The sequence below is a fragment of the Canis lupus genome, chromosome 7, assembly GCF_011100685.1.
Source record: "Canis lupus familiaris isolate Mischka breed German Shepherd chromosome 7, alternate assembly UU_Cfam_GSD_1.0, whole genome shotgun sequence".
NCBI lineage: Eukaryota > Metazoa > Chordata > Mammalia > Carnivora > Canidae > Canis > Canis lupus.
Window position 1 is genome coordinate 39,818,007 of NC_049228.1, and position 14,631 is coordinate 39,832,637.

The 14,631-nt window shown below is 48.5% G+C and overlaps 1 long non-coding RNA gene across 8 annotated transcripts in view; it reads right to left on the reverse strand.

The window, feature by feature from the left end:
• Nucleotides 1–14,631, reverse strand: part of LOC102156662 — a 106,207-nt gene that overhangs the window by 7,270 nt on the left and 84,306 nt on the right. Inside the window, exon 11 of one of the 8 annotated variants that reach the window (XR_005362307.1) lies at nt 7,195–7,234. The exons of 5 other annotated variants lie outside the window; for them this stretch is intronic. This is a non-coding gene — a long non-coding RNA (uncharacterized LOC102156662). Of the gene's footprint in view, nt 1–7,194; nt 7,235–11,117; nt 11,436–14,631 lie in introns of those variants that run through there. 2 more of the 8 variants (XR_005362313.1, XR_005362308.1) reach the window with 2 other exon arrangements.

Consider the following 14,631-nt stretch of genomic DNA (forward strand, 5'->3'; position numbering starts at 1 on the left):
GCCTTACTCCAGGGGTGTGAAAAGACACCAAGACATGCAGCTCTAGCTGCATCCCCTCCAGCTTCTGAGAGTCCTTATCCCATCGTAATGTGGATAACCATGTATATCTGTCTCCCAGGCTTACAAGTGACTCAAATGTTAGCCCTAAAGACCCTTAGCAAAGCAGATGAGCTAAATATGACCTTAACAAGTCATCTTCCCCAAAAAAAAAAAAAAAAAAAAAACAAGTCATCTTCCAAGGAAAGAAAAAGAAGCCTGTCACCTTTAAAAAGCCAACCAGTCAATAATGAAAGAACAGGGTTGGGAGAATGACAATTATTTTTCTCCCACAATGCATATCACACAGCACTGCTTTTAAGAGTAGTACAATTTACTTCTCTTACATCCTCAGGAGAACCAACATGCTCTGGGCTCTTCACATGACCATCTCAAGAGCAATGAGTAACATTTTGCAAGTCTGATTATTTTTTGCACCAGTTAGTCAAAATATGTGGTCAGATTCACCAGCAGATCAGAGTGTGGAAGTGGGCCCAAGAGCAAAGGCTTCTCATCAAGGGACAGAAGGGAGCAGAAGAGCCAGACCAGTGACTTCCAGTGCTTTCCCCATGATGATGACTTTTTTATTTCCAGAAATCCTAGGGCTGTGGTTCAGATGCCCGGCTAACCACACTCACTAGCTGCTGTTCCCTCAAAACCCACAAAAACGAGGAGGAGACATGCAGTGAGGCTAAGCCCTAGTACAACAGACAACTGATTCTCAGCAAGGGTGCCAAGACATGACATGGAGAAAGGACAGTCTTTCCAACAGACAGTTCTGGAACAACTGGTTATCCACATGTAAAACAGTGAACTTGGACCCTTACCTTACAACATATACAAAAATTAACCCAAAAAGGCTGGGGTGCCTGGGTGGAGCAATTAGTGAAGTGTCCAACTTTTGGTTTCAGCTCAGGTTGTGAGATTGAGCCCCAAATCGGGCTCTGCATTCAGCTCAGAGATTTTCACTCCCTTCCCTCCCCATCTCCCTGCCACTGCACCCACATGTGCCCTCTCTTTCTCTCAGATAAATAAATAAATCTTTTTAAAAAATTAAACCAAAAAGGATCAAAGAGCTAAACTTATGTGCTAAAACTATAGAACTCTGAAGAAAACGTAAAGTCTCCATGACTTTGGACTTGGCAGTGGTTTCTTGGATATCACAGCAAAGGCACAGGCAACAAAAGAAAAAAACAGATTAATGGACTTCATCAAAATCAAAGACTATTACACATCAGTGGACACTACAGGAAAGTGAACCAAAACCCACAGAATGGGAGTGTTTGCAAATCCTATGTCTGATCAGGGATTAATATCCAGAATATATAAAGAATTCATACAACTCAACAAAAAAAAAAGCACCGGCCTAATTAAAAAATGGGCAAAGAGGGATCCCTGGGTGGCGCAGCAGTTTAGCGCCTGCCTTTGGCCCAGGGCGCGATCCTGGAGACCGGGGATCAAATCCCACGTCGGGCTCCCGGTGCATGGAGCCTGCTTCTCCCTCTGCCTATGTCTCTGCCTCTCTCTCTCTCTCTCTCTCTCTCTCTCTGTAACTATCATAAATAAATAAATAAATAAATAAATAAATAAATAAATAAATAACAAAAATGGGCAAAGGACATGAGGCTCAGGGGCCAGGGTGAGTGAAATCCATAAGAAAAAAACATGTATCCTAATAGAAAACGGCCAGCAAAGGACTTGAACCAGCTCTCTGCATAAGAAGAAACATGAATAGGTACATTCATGTGAAATATGCTCAACCCCATGCATAAGTGGTGAAAGCAAAAATAAGCCACAGCAAGATACCATTTCCCACCAGCAGGCTGGCAAGAGTGAATGGATCTGACAAAACCAACTGTTGGCGATGGTGCAGAAAACCCATGTAAATAGGGATGAGCCCTTGGAGAACCTGGAATTTCCGACAGGCATGGAGATATTTGTGGCTGTGGCCCAGTGTCCCAGGTAATGCCCTGGCCCTCCTGTCTGTGTGCACAGGCGACCAGCACAGGACGGCCAAGGCGGCGGAAGCAGTCCCAATGTCCATCCACATTACAACAAAGAAACGCATTCTTGTGCGATCGATGCAATCCAACAGAGAAAAGGAACTGATCACAGCGACGCCGACAACCTAGATAAACCTCATAATCGGACATTTTAGTGATAAAGGGAAAGTTGCTAAAAATACATATCGTATGATTCCATTTCCACAAAGTCCAAAAACTTATAAAATGACATAATACGTTGTTTTGCGATGGAAGGAAAAGTAAAAAGGTATTTTAAGAAGAAAGTGAATAATAAACAGCATCTAGGAGAACGGCCGTATCTGGAGGAGGAGAAGCGCACCGAGATTTCAGCAGGAAGCTGCACACAGACAGGCACTCCGCGGTAATCCTTTCTACACCACATGTATGTCGTGACTGTCCTTTGGAAGCCACTCAGCATTTCATCAAAACAGCTAAATGAGATGATGAGTAAGTCGCACAGAGCCCAGGGGCTGGCGTGTGCTGGGCACCTGTTCCACAGGCCCCTTTTCCACTGTAGATATCTTGACACCAAACTGTGGCCTCCTTGCACCCCCAGTACTGGATGGGAGAACGAAGGATGAGGGTCCGCTCAAAGTCAAGGACTCATGAGGCTTCCCCGCCCCCAGCCCCCTGTTCTTGCAACACCCTGCCCTGGTCATTTATGCTAATTTTACTAAAAACAAACATCTAAGGCTGTTTCATCCTTCCTCCCCCCCACCTGGACCTCTACCTCCATGGTTGTCTTTCTGGCTAGAAAATACCCCGTTCTTGAGGCTGCAATGAGAGAGGCCGCAGCCGTCGTTGGGGCAGAGGGGACGCCACACTCTGCAGGCAGGACAGGAGGGAGCAGAGATACCTGCTCAATGCCTCTCTTGGACCATCTCCTGGTCCAAAGGTTAGAAATCCCTAAGGCAACCTGAAAACATCTGTCGCACAAAAGGGCCCGAACCAGGGAGGCTTGCAGGTGATGCTGACGTTTTGGCTGCAAAGGCTCTGACCTCGGTCACCCCTACAGCTGTGATCTTCTCCCTTCACGACCATGACACAGCTTGAAAAACATCCGAGCAAATAACACACACACACAGTTTTTTTATTTTACCCAAAAAGACTTCAGGGAAGAGGCATCTGGGTACGAAACAGAAACAAACAATAGGATTTCTGAGTTCATTAAGATGAAGAGGAAAAACAAGCCAGTCAAGGACTGTCTGGAAGGCAGTGAGGGAGTGAGGGAGATGAGCAAAGGAAGCCGAGCAGGCCAGGCCTCCAGTGACAACACGGCACACCTCCTCACTGCATCAGCAAGGGCTGACTGTATGCCAGGCTCTGTGTGGGCTGAGTCAATAATCCTGCCCATTGAGGAAACGGCTTAGAAAACAAGGGGTATAAACAGTGTCCCGTGTTCCGAGAGGAGCCACCCAACCTCAGTCTCCAGAGAGGAGCTGCCGTGGGCATGGCACGGGGAAGGGAGGTGGGGGGGAGCAGGAGGCAAGGAGAGGAAGCCCCAGCTTGCCGGGAGCAAGTGCAGGGCACAGAAGGATAAGGATGCAGACCAGGGGCCTAGAGCAAACAGGGGTGCCAGGTCCAGGCTCTACAGGGTCGGAGGCCCCACAGACAAACCTAGGAAATATATGGCCTTATCCCGTAAGAGCAGAGCTTCATGACTCATCCACCTGCCTAGATTTCCCACTGCACCTTGCACTTCTGCAACAGAACATGTGACTGCTGTGCGGCGGGGGATGGGAGGTGTGGCTGAGCCATGCCACGGACTGCTGGTACGCCAACCACCACAAAATCTCAAACCACCACTACGAGCCTTATTCATTTTTTTTTAAGATTTTATTTATTCATGAGAGACACAGAGAGAGAGGCAGAGACATAGGCAGAGGGAGAAGCAGGCTCCCTGCGGGGAGCCGGACATGAGACTTGATCCCAGGACCCTGGGATCACGACCAGAGCTGAAGGCAGATGCCTAACCACTGAGCCACCCAGGCACCCATGAGCCTTGTATAAAATGTTTGCAAGAAAAAAACATTTGCAGGGAGCACCACCTCCCCCCAACACACACTTTGAGGTCCACCACTTGTAGAAACATCCCCTCTACACACCCGGTATGTATGGAGAGCAGACTCTAAGCATGACAAAATTTGGGGAAATGTCACCAGTTTCATAGCCTGCTTATTGTTATCGATTCTGATGAATCGAATCAACTGGACTTGTCACATCCAAATCGATTCACACATAGCCCTGGGGTCATTTGTGATGTGAGATAGAAGAGGGTAGGTATGCGTGGTGGGCCAGGTCTGCCCACCACCAGTATTTTTAGAAATTGATTTATTTACGGAGAGAGCTGGGGAGAGGAAGAAGGAAAGAGAATTCCAAGCAGATTCTGCACTCAGCTCAGAGCCCAACGCAGGGCTGGATCTAAGGACCCTGAGATTGTGACCTGAGCCAAAACCAAGAGTCGGATGCTCAATTGACCAAGCCACCTTGGCGCCCTGTGCCCCCCCACCAGGGTCTTAAACTACCCCATCTCCCCGTGCAAAGTCACAGCTGCCACAGCTCCCTTACCAGACACGCTTCAGGGCCACCTGAGCTACATCCGCACAGGTATCACCACACATTTGTATAACTGTGATTGCGCCTCTTGGTCGACAGAGGCCTTCTGGTACAAGGTAGAATGTGGGTGAGGATGCTGGCAGAGGGCAAAGGGCGGCTCTGCCATCTGGTGCTGAGGAGGGGAGCTGGAGGCACCAGACTTCCCAGAGCTGGCCAAAGGGTATCATTCGCCTCCAACTCTGTTCTGCACCACCGGTCACGTGGGCCCAGTTTGTGAACGACCCTCTTCTAATTAGCCCTTGACATTCCTTTTGACCTGATCCACCAGGATAAAAATGTGGGGTTGTCAGGGACAGGGCTGAGGGTGGAAGGAGAGGAAGTTCAGAGTCTGGTCAGTCTGAGCATCTTCACAAGCCTTGGTCTCAGTGCAGACAGTCCTGGGAGACATTATAATGGGTTATTCTCTCACAAATGATGAATGTCGTGGTTAAAGCTAGCTTGTTCTATTTTTTTATTTTATTTTATTTTATTTATTCATGAGAGACACAGAGAGAGGCAGAGACACAGGCAGAGGGAGAAGCAGGCTCCCTGCAGGGAATCCAATGCAGAACTCGATCCCAGGACCCTGGGATCATGCCCTGACGAAGGCAGACTCTCAACTGCTGAGCCACCCAGGCTCCCTAACTCGTTCTACTTTTGTCATCTTAGAAAACCAGTGTTCCAAACCAGCAATGACTGTTGCTTCTACCGCTTTGGGCCACCAGCGCCCTGGCATAGCAGGTGTTGACACACATCCATTGATGATGGATGACGGAGAAGTGGCACCAGAGCCTGCTTGCTCAGAAAACAAAGTTTCAAGAAACCAAGGTCTAGACACACAGGCAGGGAATACCCCATCCAGGGCATACCTCAACGTGCAGCTGCCCAAGGAGGCCCATTCCATCACATCAAACATTAATATGGCCGCTTCCAATGGGGGGACCTATTCCTCTCCAGAATCCCACCTGGGGGTCCTCTATTGGAAACACATATATTCACCTAATAGATTTTGTTTGAGATCCTGTCCTCTCCCCATGGGAAGATATATGGAGACTCCGCTCCGCAGGGGAGACCAGGAGGGACCAGATGGCTGGGAGATGAGAGGCTATTCTCAATCCAGGGCCAACGGGAAAGCTGGAAGCCAGAGCCCAAATTTAGTGTGAAACCTGGTACCCAACAATATAAAGTTAGAAATTCCCTTGAACCATCTGTCCATCCTTAGCACAGAAAGGAGCCTCGGAGCCTAGCTCCCCTCCCAGACATGCGTCCACACTGTCACCATCCAAGGAGCCTCGCGGGCATGGGACCAGCCAAGCAAGCTAGTGGTGGCTAATCAGAAGGATCTTAAAGTTCTTTGGAGGCTTTGTGATTCCAACACTTCTTGTACTGTCTTCCCTCCACCAAATTCTCTTCTTACTACCCTGCCTGAGGCTACGACACTTGCACACATGTCCCCCCGTGTAAAATATCCCAGTGCATTCTTGTCCTTCTGCTAACCCAGCCAAGATGGTTTTTCCTTTTCACAGACGTGCACCTCCCACCCCATGTCATGCCTGTTTCCCCTTCTGCGACACTGATACAATTTATCAGTGAGGAGAGGCTGCGACGGAGGAGAGAGGCAGCTGCTCCACACAGGTGGGCATCAGGTGCAATAAGCAAGGGAACTTATGTACAAGGTGGTGCAGCAAGTCGCGTGGCTCCCCACACAGCTGCCCTCCACTTCTTAGAAGTCTCTATAGAGGCCTTAACTGGGTTCAGCCTCCATGTGGTCCCAGAGCCACCTTCCTCCACCGAGGCTCCATCCTTGAAAGCAGCCTCCACTGTGGGAGTGGGGAGCGCATCTGAGGACTGGAGAGGGGGTGGGGGCCTGCCATCACCTGGGGCCAACTCAGGACTCTCCTGCAGTGGAGTCCTCTCTGTGACCTGCCCCAACAAGTCTCCCTCCCCAGTCGTGAGAGATCCATGCACATCCCAGCTCCCAGCCTCCCCCCAGCTCTGCCCCCATCTCCATCTCAGCTGCCAGAACCCGGGCTTGCCCACACTGACACCACCTTGACCTGCCACCTCCACTGGATGCAGCTACCTGCTTGGTCCCCCAGCGGACTCAGCAGCTCCCGGACGGGTAGGCCAGAGTGGGGCCTGGCACAAAGACCATGGGAGAAGGAATACATCGCATCCTCTCAACTGCTTCCCGTCCTCCCTACCAAAGGCCCTCCTGCTGGAGAGGAAACGGATCCTGCGCAAATGCCCAGCAAACAGCAGATGCCCAGGTCAAATGTAACTTATCACATTCCTTTCTCCACAAAAACTCCTTAATTAGTATTGAAGTGAGGCCGTGGCTGGTACCCCATCCAAGCCCCCGGTCCACTGCCCAGGGACGGAGTCTAGCCCCAGAGCGGCCCTCACTCCGCTGCCCCCCTGCTCTGCGCATGCTCCCCCCTTCCTTTAGAAAGTCTGGTCCACCCCCCAGTCCGTCCCCTCCACCCAGACTTGGCCAGCCTTTGTCACCTTGGCTCTCTTACCAGGTTCCTCTGCCCCAGGTCAGCCTCCAGGAAGCAGACGCCAGGACGGACAGATATCTGCAGAGGACAGACAGAGGGACAGGTGGAGGCAGGGAGAGCCCTCAGACCACAGTGCAGGCCTGACAAGGCCTCAGTTGACCCATGGCTCCAGGAGAGGTCCCACTAGTCCTCTAGCTAGGGGGGCACAGTCTGGCTCCAGGACCTTGCCCTGCTCAGTCACTAATTTAGGACAGCCTGGGGGAGATGTGGTCTCATGATAAATATCAGAGTAATGGGGGAAAGAGTTTTTCAACAAAGGCAGGGGGCCAGTGGGACATATATAATGATAAAAATGGAAACTTAGCCCCCTCTCACACCATCCACAAAGATCAGGTCCACCTGGGGGCACCTGGGGTATCAATCGGTTAAGCTTCCAACTCTAGATTTCAGCTCAGGCCATGATCTGGGTCATGGGATACAGCCCAGGGTCAGGCTTCCCACTGAGCGCAGTGTCTGCTTCTCTCCCTCTTCCTCTGCCCCTCCCCCACTCATTCTCTCTCTCTCTCTCTCTCAAATAAATAAGTCTTAAAAAAAATCTGATCCATGCTTATTATAATCCTAACTACGAAAAGAAAAAGAAGACTAAATAGGTGTATATAAACATATATATATATATATACATATATATATATATATATATATATATATATATAACATTTTTTAAAAGGTTTAGGCTTTTAGGAAAGAATACAAGAGAATATATACATGACCAAGAAAGGAAACCTACAAATTATAAAGGAAAAGAAAAATTCATTGGAATACATTCAAATTAAGAAATTTGGTTTATCAAAGCAAAAGGAAGTGAAAAGCCAAGCCCGAATGGGAGGAGGTGGTTTTAACACACATAACCGGGGAGAGGCTCACAACCAGACCACATATAAAACCATAAAAGTCAATGAAAAAAAAACGTAAACTAGAGAACCCAGTAGAGAAAAGGAGAGGAGACTGGAATAGGTGTCGCACAAGAGGACATCGGAACTTACTAAAAGTACTGAGTATCATTCATCAGGAGGGAAATGCATGTGGAAACCACAGTGTGATGTCACTATACACCTAGCTGGATGGTTGGTGTTGGGCAGACGGATGACCCCATGTGCTGGGAGGAATGTGGCATGACAAAACTCCCAGTGTCCCTGGCATGCAAAATGGTGCGATCACATTGGGAGCTGTTTGCCGTATTGACTGCTAAACTCACCCTGTAACCCCAAAATTCCATTCCTGAGTAGGGAAGTACCTAGGAGTGGCTGCACATAATATATGGTACATACACCAGAAGGTACATACAAGGACATTCACAGCAGCATGACCAGCATGAGGCGGATGTCCACCAGGAGTAGGTGGGTAAATAAGGTGTGATATGTTCACTCCACAGCACACCATGGTGGAAATTAACCAGAGCTACACCTGATCACAGATGCATTTCACAAGTACGGTGCTGGGTGAAATGTGCTCGTGATTATATAAAGTTCATAATCAGGTAACAAATGCAGTGTTTAGGGATTTATCGAGCGGTAAAAACACTGGAAAAAAAAGAGAGAGAAGGCATGATAACCATGAAAGTCAGGATAGTGGCTACTTTTAGGGAGAGGCGAGGCAAAGGGTATAATCACGAGGGGGCCCACAGGTGGTTCTATTTGACCTAAGGATTTGCTGCACAATAATTTGAAAAACTTACCATTATCTTTTGTGTATTTTTCTTTTTTTCAAGATTTATTTATTTTATAGAGACGAGAGAGTGAGAGAGAGCAAGTGAGGCGAGAGGCAGAGAGAGAGAATCTCCAAGCAGACTCCTAGCTGAGCACAGATCCTGACTTGGGGCTCGATCCCAGGACCCTGAGACCTTGACCTGAGCTGAAACCAGAAACCAGGAGTCAGATGCTCAACCAACTGAGCCACCCAGGTGCTCCTTATGTATTTTTCTTAATCATGTTATATTTCACAACTTTAAATACATGTATATTTATTTTATTTTATTTATTTTATATAAATATATTTTGTGTATATATAATATGTGTAAATATATTTTTTTTTCTTTAAAATAAAGGGAAAGAGGAGCCATATAGACACACCTAGCTTGTGCCTCTGAGAGCTTATACCCATTGTCTGACAGGTAAGAGGTGAAGATCCTGCCAAGATGTGGGACATAAGGACCAGTCATGAGCTAATTTCATGATATGATACAGCATTTTCATCTCTCTCTTTCTTAAACAAAAGAAGTATTATCATAGACACATCCTCTGAAGCAGAACTGGCTGCCCAGCGCCCCAGCTGGACAGAGTCAGGAGGGCTGTTCCTCTGGTCTTCGCCACTCGAACCATCTCTTCTCCTAGCAGCAGACGACTGGCAGCTGACTGCCCCCAGGTCCCCCCTCCATGCCACTGCACACGGGGCGCTTTCAGGACTCTGATAACTACTGGGTGCGTTGGGAGGCCCCTTTTCATCCAAAGACATTTATTTCTTAATGAAAACGACATGCAAATATTAACATTTATGATGATTTTACTAGCTCACGGCAGTATAATTAAGTGCCTTTTACAAGCTGAAAATGCTGCACCATCATGCAGAAGTGGCTCAGGGTGTAAATGAGACCATGAAAAAGGATAAGCAATTCTCAGCAGGGGCCCAGCCTGGTCTCACGGGCTCTCTCCACCCTCGCCCTGTAGCCACAGGAATCCCTCCCAGGCCTGGGCTTGGATGGTGGACGGTGACTTTGCGATGCAGCCCCTTTCCCCACTGGGGCTGCCGGTGGAGAGTGCAGCGGCAGTGACTCGTTCTGGCGGGAGCAGCCCTGGCTCACGGTGTTCAGGCTGCCAGCGCACTGTCCTAGTAAAGGGCAGGCCAACTGTTCATTGCTTGGGCCTGGTCATGCACTTTGACCAATAAACATGGCAGAAATGATATTGGGCTTTCCGAGCCAGGACCTCAAGGGGCTTTGCAGATCTTGCTCCGGCTGTGGTCGAGGCCTTCGCGTGGGGAAGCTCTGCCCTAGCCTCCTGTCCTCATGAGCAGAGATAGGCAGAGCCAGCACTCATCATGCCAGCTGCGGCCGGGCCATCCGACAGCTGCAGGAGGGCCCAGCCCTGATGGTGGACCTCAGTGCTGGGAGCTGTCCACGCAGCCATCTGGGCCTGGCTACGCCCGTGCGACTGTGACCATAAATTTCTCTGCAGAATGAAGATAATGACAGCACCTGGCACAGGTGGTACAGCAAGGACCAAGCAGAGTCGCTGGAGGACTAAGAGGTCAGGGGCGCCCCCCACCAAAGTGAGCATGAACACACCCTGCAGGCGCGCCCCCAAAGTGGAAGGTCCAGAACTAATCCAGGGTCCCTGGAGCCCTTAGCTGCACCTCAGGGGAGTGCAGGCTATTCTGTGAGGGGGCTTTCTTTGGGGAAAGCTGTACTGAGTTCCTGCAAAGCCGAGGGGCTGGCACTGTGCCCTCTCTCTTCAAGCCTGTTTGGGGTGCAGCCTGAGATGTGCTCGCTGTGGTCAAGGATGCTCCCGACTCAGGCCAATGCAGCAGACTGGACCCCGGTGCCTGGAGAGAAGGCCTGTCCTCTCTGAAAGCAGCGGGAAGGATGGGGACCCATGAGGGCAAGAAGGTTCACCGCCTGGAGCCACTGTAAGCCCCGCCCAGGAAGGTCACCCTGGAGAGTGGCTGTCTGCACAGACACCAGGAAGCAGGACCCAAGAGGCAGCGAGCAGCAAATCCACGTGGAGTTACTGCTGTCTGGGGCCCTGCAGAGGCATTTGGGAGAACTCATGAGAAAATGGCAGGGTTGACCAGCTGCTGGGTCCAGGGCAAAGCCAGCCAGTGTGGAGCTGTGCCAATGAGGCATGCAACGGTCACTTACATGCTACAGATGGATGCCTGCGGAGGGAGAGTGCTGGCCCGGGTCACACGGGATGTGTCAGCCTGGCACGAGACCTCTGTGTGTCCGATTCCCAAAGCCAGGTCTGATCAGACCACCCGGGCAGGGACGTGGTGCAGCATGCAGACACATCCCCAAGCTGAGAGCAAGTGATACAGGAAGACACACCCATAGTGGGCAGGCAACCCTTCCTCACCAGCCCTGGTAGGGTCCCCAACGCACTCCACAGCCATCCCGCAGTGGGGTCAGCTCCTCCACCTTCTGGCTGTCAGTCAGCTTTAAGGGAGAAGCAGGTGGAGCAGGGCCAGGAACACACATGTTCACCAAGCCCTGAGCCACAGCACCAGCCTGCAAATCCATTTGAGGGCAGAGAAAGTTTAAGATTGAATAAAGGAAAAGAAAATATTGGTTCAAAATTATGAAAAGAACATTGCAAAACCACAATCAATAAATGATTCATGGGGCGCCTGGGTGGCTCAATGGGTTATGTGTCTGCCTTGGGCTCAAGTCATGATCTCAGGGTCCTAGGATTGAGTCCTGTGTGGGACTCCCTGCTCAGTAGGGAGTCTTGCTTCTCCCTCTCCTTCTGCCCACCCCCATTCCTGCTCATACTCTCTCAAATGAATTGATAAAATCTTTTTTAAAAAATGTGTCATTAGGGGGATCCCTGGGTGGCTCAGCGGTTTGGCGCCTGCCTTTGGCCCAGGGAGTGATCCTGGAGTCCTGGGATCGAGTCCCATGTCAGGCTCCCTGCCTGGAGCCTGCTTCTCTCTCTGCCTGTGTCTCTGCCACTCTCTCTCTCTCTTTGTCTCTCATAATAAATAAATAAAATCTTTAATAAAAAAATATGTCATTATATGTCTACGAAATGTAATAATATTACATCAACTTCACAGGCTAAATTAATATTCATAATAATGTTATTACATTTAGAAACAATAACAAGAATTCCAAATGTGAATGAGAAATCACAATCAATCGTGAAATACGCAATTGTTCATAGCCAGATTACTTCAAAGGCAAATTATTTTTAAAACCTCTGCCAAGTATTTATAGCAAAAATTTACATTTAATGTAGTATTTTTTTTTTTTATGTTGTAGGATAGGGCCTCAGAAAGAGTTCCTCAGGTCTTTGAACAGATCTGGCCTGTGTCGTCCTGAATCCAAAGAAGAACCACTGAAGCCATCAGTAAACCCAGCTCTTTGCACAATGACTGAAATGTTGCTGGTCTTCATTAAATAATAATCACATTTGGGGGAAAAACTTCTGCAATTAGGAGTGTAGGATCCAGAGTCAAACTGCCCTGGTTCAGACCTTCACTCCATACTTCACTGTGTGTCTCGAGGCAAGTACGTCATCCTTTCTGAGCTTCATTTTCTCATTTGTAAAACAAGGAGTCTAATAGAACTTTCAAAAGGTTGGAAGAATAGAGGCGCCTGGTTTGGTTGTTAGTTAAGTGTCTGACTCTTCGCTTTGGCTCAGGTCATCATCTCAGGGTCATGGGCTTGAGCCCTGAGTCAGGCTCCATGTTCAGCAGGGAGTCGTCTTGAGATTCTCTCCCTCAGCCCCTCCCCCTTCTTACTGTCCTAAAAATAAATAAGTAAATCTTAAAAAAAAAAAAAAAAAAAGATTGGGAAAATAACTGAGTTAATACATGAACAGCACTGGTAAACTGTGCCCAGCACACAGTGAGTGTTGAATAAATGTGTTATTCACAGAAATCTGGATCTGTGGTGAGATCCTCACCCTACAGCCTTACTGTTTAAGCATTTTTACATCTTTCTAAAGTGAGTGTGTGCAGGGTGGACACCCCACCCCACCCACCCCACCCCCACTAGCCCTACTGCTCTTCCTACAGACGTGCCTGGAACATTCCATCACCACTTCTGTGTATACTTAGCACTGCATTCAATGGTGAACAAGACACAAAGGACTGAACAGGTGGCCACAGTTCCATGGGTTTCAGGCTATAACAGCTGGAAGAGCAGGGGGTGTGGGCCTGTACGGCAAGCGCCCCCAACCCCCTGGGGGAAGTGGAAGCAGCAGTCAGGAGGTGATTATCCATGGGCAGAGCCTTCAAAAGCCCCAAGGAGAAGGGCCAGAGCTAGTGTGGATGAACAGGGACCAATGGCCACACACCCTATGGCCCCAGCTGCCATCTTTCCTGATGCCAAACCGTGCTGATGGCTGGCTGGACCACCATCTCTGCCACATGCCACAATGGGCCTGGCCCCACTGTTCCCGGGCATCAGCATTGCTAGAGTTCACATCTGAACACATATGTGACTACGGGCAAAACTGGTGAGTCCCTAATAGAAACCTGTTGCCCCACTCTCCTGAGAAGCTCTGCTGTCGGGGAGGCTTCATTGAAAACTGGCAATAACCAAGTAAAGCTGCTCGGACATGCTCTGAGCAGTTGGCATATTTAGTCCGCTCCAGAAACTGGAAACCTTAAGCTAGATATACTTGTCTTGGCATTTTAAAATGTATTTTCCTTCCCTCCCCTTCCCACTCACTCATGCCTACCTTTCCTGTAGCTTGGGTCACTCATGCTGTGTAATATCAAGTGGACTCAAATAGGTTTCCAAATTTCCTTTCTTTAAAGAACGCATGAACATGAGTCTAGATCTGGGCATTCAGGTGCCACAGAACAGAAGGAGGTCTGACAAGTAACTATTGAACATCTTCCCTGGATAAGATGTCGTGCTAAATACTAAGTAGAAAGCAAATACATAGAGGATGTCTCTCAGACACGGTCAGTCAGAAGCAGTGAGACCATTGTTACCAATGGGGACAGGCAGCATGACACAGACACAAGGGACAAAGGACAGGTGGGCATTCAGAGAGAGAAAAGGTCACTGTCAGAGAGTCACCTGCAAAGTTCCCCCAAAGCTGAAAGAGTAAAACTATAATTCAACTCTCAATGGATGAGATTCATCATGTGCAAAACGTACCTTAAAGATAAAGTATTCTTGGAGCTAAACACTGGATAAACAAGCAAATCCTTGCTGCGTCATTACAGATCCAAAGTCCAAGCAGATAAAATGACACAAAAATAGTAGGGGTCAGATCAGCAAATACGAAGAGTCCACTCTAGTCAGAGGCAGCTGCTGCTGGAGCACCCACTCAAGATACCTGCAAACAGAGATGCCTCTGCCCCCGCATCCTGAGGGTGCACAGTAAGGACATCTCCATACTGCAGGTGGGTGCTGTGAACCTGAGGCCTTCAATATTTTAAATGTATGATAACAGGTGTTGACAAGAATGTGGAAAAAGGGGAACCCTTATGCACTGTTGGTAGGGATACAAACTGGCGCGGCCCCTGTGGACAACAGTATGGAGGTTCCTCAAAAAATTGAAAATAGAAGTATACTATAATCCAATAATTCCAATACTGAGAATTTACCCAAAGAACATAAAAACACTAGTTCAAAAACATATATATATCACATATATATCATATATATATCACATATATCAGATATATATATCACATATGTGTGATATATATACCCCTATGTTTACTGCAGTATTATCTATAAT